At 34.7% G+C, this 5,869-nt stretch overlaps 1 pseudogene; it reads right to left on the bottom strand.

Moving 5' to 3' along the window:
• Positions 1–5,141: 5,141 nt before the first annotated feature.
• Positions 5,142–5,486, bottom strand: LOC108544665 (leydig cell tumor 10 kDa protein homolog pseudogene; annotated as a pseudogene).
• Positions 5,487–5,869: the final 383 nt, after the last annotated feature.

The following is a 5,869-nucleotide window of genomic DNA, read 5'->3' as shown; positions in this document are numbered from 1 at the left end:
CTTCTGGGGAAACTGTGTAACTTTATCAATTGGTTAAGGACAGGGACAAGCAATGCATTTATATCCAAAGAAAATGACTTTTGGAAAATAATTATTAACTCCAAAAGTACACAGACTTCAAAACCAAATATCACCTTTTTTCCTTTCTCCAGAATTGTACCCTCTAATTACATTTAATACTTCCTAAGTAAACACCATGTAAACCAGAGTTTTCTTTAAAAATAAAAACAATCACATATCCACACTGTAATGATGGGGTATTTGCACGGCAATTACAAAGCCATTATATTGTCTTTCTTTTAATTTAGTCAACTCTATCTCCTAAATCTTGTTCAGGCAAAGTGGTTGAGCTAAGTAACTTTTAACTACCAAAGTGTTTATCTTGTATAGCAGTTGTCATTGGTACTATTGTGATTACTCTGCTATTTATTTTTCTTAGTTTAGTAATTTGAAAAAAGAGTATTTGAGACATCAGTTAAGCTATTATACAAATCTGGCTGTACTTTTAATATTATACAAAATATTATACAAAACTGGCTGTATTTTTAATATTCTGGTTTAATAATTATCCACATTTACTATGGAAAATTGAGTAATAAATTTTAGATAAAGAGTATAAAAATTATTCTAAAACACAAATTTGTATGAAATTAAAACCAAGTATTAAATTATAAAATCATCCTTTTATTCTTATTTTGGAAAGTTTTGTATGTCTGTGTTTCACATTACTATTTAAAGTAAACTTTTATGAAACATCACATATATACAAAAATGAACAATTTATAATTTTGTAGCATGAAGAATTTCCATAAATTGAACTTATTCGTATAATCAAATCCTCATATCATAAATAGAATAGTACCAACAATACAGAAACCTCTTTCATGCCCTATCCTAATCATCATCCTCTCAAAGTTAACTTCTATCCTGATTTCTATTGCTGTGGATTAGGTTCGTCTTTTTAAGGATTGTAGGAAGTTGGAACTACAAAAAATGTAATATAGTGGATCATAGATTGGGCTATCTGTTCCCCCTTTCAAACGAAAGCAATTATTCCCACGGTTGCCATGAATTTTGGCTTCTGACAGCTCATGGATGTGTCCCTCTCAGAGAATTATCCTTGGAGGGAAATCACCCAAGGTTACACCTTCTCCATGGAGGCAACCTACACGTAATACCAAGTGAAGTACAATGGCCAAGCCCCGTTATTTCAATTTGCGAACAATCTAAAGGACCGTCTCTCTACAGTTGAGATTGAATTCCATCTCTCAGCCATAGAGATGAAATGCGATGGAATCATCAGACACTTTCACTGTAACACATTGTAGTTCAACATCTTCCTGTACTCCATTTAGCTTTTCTCACCATAAACGTTGTTTCTGAGATCCTCTTCCTAGAAACTTCTGTCAAGCATATTCATGCCTCAGAGACTGTTCCAGAGAATACATCTAAAGCAGTTGGTAATGGGAGTGTTTCTAGGAAGAAATCTCTAAAATAGGTTTTTGAAGATGGAATAACTGCTATCAGGCTGACAATGAGAACCATTATTAAAAGTAAGTTGAATACCAATAGCTCTTGGTATGCACTAATAGTGTAAAAAATCTTCTGCACAGCAAAGGAAACAATCAACAAAGTGAAGTGACAACCACCCCCTGAATCCCCCCTAAATATTTGCAAACTATCCATCTGACAAGGGATTAATAACCAGTATATATAAGGAGCTCACACAAAAACAATAGGAAAAAATCTAGTAATCAGATTTTTAATAAATGAACAAAAAGATCTGAATAGACTTTTTTAAAAGAAGGCATACACATGGCAAATACGTACATGAAAAGCTGCTCAATATCACTTATCATCAAAGAAATGCAAATCAAAACTATGAGATATCATCTCACACTGGTTAATATGGCTTATACCCAAAAGATAGGCAATAACAAATGCTGACAAGGATGTGGTGAAAAGGGAACCCTTGTACACTGCTGGTGGGAATATCACCAAGTACAACCGCTATGGGGAAGAATTGGGAGGTTCCACAAAAAATAGAGCTACCATATGATTCAGCAATCTCACTGCTAGATATACGCCCCAAAGAAAGGAAATCAGTATACTGAAGAAATGTCTGCACTCCCTTATTTATTGTAGCACTATTCACAATAGCCAAGATTTGGAAGCAACCTAAGTGTCCTTCACTAGAAGAAGGGACAGAAATGAAAGAAAACGTGGTACACATACATAATGGAGTATTATTTGGCCATAAAAATAATGAGATCCTGTCATTTACAACAACATGGATGGAACTGGAGGTTATTATGTTAAGTGAGATAAGTCAAATCCGGAAAGACAAATTTTGAATGTTTTCACTTATTTTGGGGAGCTACGAATTAAAATAATTGAACTCATGAACTCATAGAGATCAAGAGGAGAATGGTGGTTACCAGAAGCTAGGAAGGGTAGTTGGGCAGGGGACGAAGGGATGGTTACTTGGTACAAAATATAGTTAGAGGGAATGAATAAGATCTAGTATGTGATAGCACATGATGACTACAGTCAGCAATAATTTATTGTACATTTTAAAATAATTAAAAGCTTATGATTGTTTGTAACACAAAGAAAGGATAAATGCTTTATATGATGAATACCTCATTTAACCTGGTGTGATTATTATGCATTTTATGCCTGTATCAAAATATCTCATGTATCCTATAAATATATACACCGTGTACCCACAAAAATTTAAGATAAAAAATACTTTCACCAGTGGTGAGCTAAGACGGGAGAGGATGCACTGGCTATGAAATGCTTGAGGTTCTATATATGGAGGAAGGACTAATTTAAAATACTGTCAAATTGAACTGCTATTGCCAGGTGCTCTCAAAAGATTGGAGGGAAAAAAAGTCTGAGTTTGATTAATCACACATAAAAGCTACATTTGAAAGCCAGAGTGCCTCTTTGGCAGCTTAGAGACTCATTCCTTGCAGATAGATGCAAAAAGAGCTGAGGTTCAGCATAAGGCTTAATTATAAACAGTAGAAGAATTCCAGATGTGGTGAAATCTCCTATTTTAAAAAGAAGACCCTCTTTTGGGAAGGATAGGACACATAAAATTTGGCAAGGAAACATGGATTAACTTCCTCGAGAACTTTGAAATTCTAGGTCTCCATTAACTTTTAGGTCTTATTTTATGTACTGCTGTTTCAGCTTGCCCAGGTGTGGGGCACAAAGGGAAGAAGGAGGAGAGAGGCTTAAAAGTGGTGAAAAGTCAAATGTCAAAAACCATAATCAAGCTATTCATTAAAGTTATTGAATTTATTGATTAATGATTGCTTGTTATTTGATATCAGTGTTAAGATGAGTGTCTGTGTCATCTGTGGGTGAATAGTTGATTTTGTACTCTAGGATATCTTTACGGTCTTTGTAAAACTTTATCAAAGTCTGTCTTGCCTGGTGGAACAGTGTAACTCTCCAAGGTTTCTAACTGACCTCAAGGCATTTCCAAAGGTTGCTTACTGAACTTTAATTTTTGTCACTTTAGAATAATGTTGCTGCTGAAAATGTCTCTGTTTTAATTTTATTTATATTTGTTTTGGTTTCTTGCCCATCTAGTTGTTACATATTTAGAATTGGGAAAATACCTCATGGGAAAAATACCAAAATAAAGAACTCATGTTTATGTGTCTTGCTTCTCTTTGGGATATTGGTCCATAAGTACCAGATTCTTTTATAGCCCTAAACTCCAATTTTTGCCTCTCAAGTCCCATGAGGTTTCAAAAATCTCAGCTAGCTTGTCTTTTCTTTAGCAGCAACTTTCTACCTCGATTTTCCAAAAACAGATAACTACCCTTAGGCAAAATTCATTTACTATTTTTTGATTTCCTTTTCTCTGAGATCTTAGCCCTGTAAGTCTTTGCTCCTCCAGCAGTTAACCAAGGACTTTATTATATTTTGATGTCTATCTATATATTAATGTATATTCAAATTTAATTTGATTGTTTCAGTGTGAGTGTTGAAGTTCTGTAACTTGTTTCGTTTTATCTAGAAAAGAAAGTCAATGGCATTTTGAATTTAAAATTTCACATTTTCTTATTAAGACATAGATACAGCCAGAAATATGAAGACAAATATTGTCTAAAAAATAAATGAGTAAAATCAAATGCAATTTATATAAGATGCTATAGTAAGTCTAGGCAATTGTAAATTTTGATAAATTGTTACTGTCATTTCTTTATTTTGAACAATGTATTAGATATTGTAGTCCTACTAATTTTGTAAAGAAACTTCTTTTTCATAATAAACTAAGTGATTTTAGATAACAGCATGATGAGTCTCTTGGTTGAGTTCAGCCCCAAACTTTTTCAATCCAAGTCTTTGTATTTTAGCATCATCTCCAATTAGATGTGTTTCATAATCAGGGTGTTTTTACACTATATTTTATCAACTTATGATTCAGGTAATGCATTTATCTAATTTAAAAAATGATTTGTCAACTTTAAAACTCACTGCTCATTTACCATTTAGTAAAACACTATACCAGTAGAATTTTTCTATATCTAAATAAATTTAAAGTATGTTTTACATTTATAACTCGAACATACGGCATAATGTATTTTTCTACCTGTAAGACCCAAATTATCCACATTTAAAAAACCCTGATTTAATGTGAAATGGTTTTGTATTTTTTTCCTTTTCTTCTTTCTTTATTTTTAATTATCTTAATTCATATCTTGCTTTCTTGCGCGTTTTCCTTTTTCCCCCCCGTTTCCAATCTTTCTTATTCCATTGTCTAATCTTTTTTCTTTGGCTTGGAGTCTATTCTTTCGCGTTTACAACGTGTATTTTTTTTTTTTTTCACATAATATTTTTTTTATATTTTTTTATTTTTTTTTTTGTTAGCGACAAACAGTGAATTATAGTTCATGTTACAAACCTGTGAGGCAGGACCTGGGAAGGGGCATTCGGACAGATGAAGTTGGTGCTAGATATCCTTTCCTGGTCATTACCTTTGCTTGGTTTCTCTATCACCCTATGTCCCCTCACTTGAATGAACAGTTCTACGTGAGATTACCATGCTATTCGGGGATCTTGGTCCTCTCCTGAACTAGTGCAGTACTCTGGGATCACTTGTAAGGAACCCATATGGAGGATATGGTGGGTGGGTGTGGACCTGCACTGGGGCCAGCGTCCTCAGGAAGGTGGCTTGTTGGAGGAGGTGGCGGCAGCCGCCGCGTTCTGCTTGGCCGGAGTCTTCGGCAGTGCCAGCTTCTTGCGCAGGCTGCTGCTGGCTCTCATTACCACGTCATGTTCGATCTTCTTCCGGATTCCGACTTCTAGGTTCCTCTTGAGCTTTTGCTGCTGCACGACGCGCGCCTTCTTGGGAGCCATAACACTACCGCCTTTTCTCGGCCCAGATTCTTTTCAGAGGCCGCCGCTACCGTCTTGCTCTTTGCGTACTTGTGAGCCTGGAACTTGCGCTGCCGTTGCGCCATGATCCGGCACGCGGCGGAAGAGGCTGTGTGTTTCTTTGGAGCATGCTTGATCTTGGTTAGTAAAATTAATCCCTACTTTATATTTAATTATCTACAGAAGAAAACAAAATAATTTACTGTAATTTTCTCTTCTATTTAAAAACAAAGCCATAGTAGAACAGTAACTGTTGGGATGTAGGGATATTATGGGTACCTTATGCTTCTTTCCTTTTGAGGTAAAAACCTGCCCCAAATTCTCCAATATGTTTTAGATCTCACAGTCTTTTTGACATATTTTATAAACCAAGGACACACCTATATATTTATTATTACCTTAAGATTTTAAATTTTTATAATAGGTAAATTTTGTAAGCTTATAGCACAAAATTATAATTTTGTAAAAT

This window comes from Rhinopithecus bieti, unplaced genomic scaffold (assembly GCF_001698545.2).
Source record: "Rhinopithecus bieti isolate Rb0 unplaced genomic scaffold, ASM169854v2 scaffold_21703, whole genome shotgun sequence".
Lineage (NCBI taxonomy): Eukaryota > Metazoa > Chordata > Mammalia > Primates > Cercopithecidae > Rhinopithecus > Rhinopithecus bieti.
Note: the sequence above shows the minus strand (reverse complement) of the source record. Positions and strands in the feature narration are given on the sequence as shown.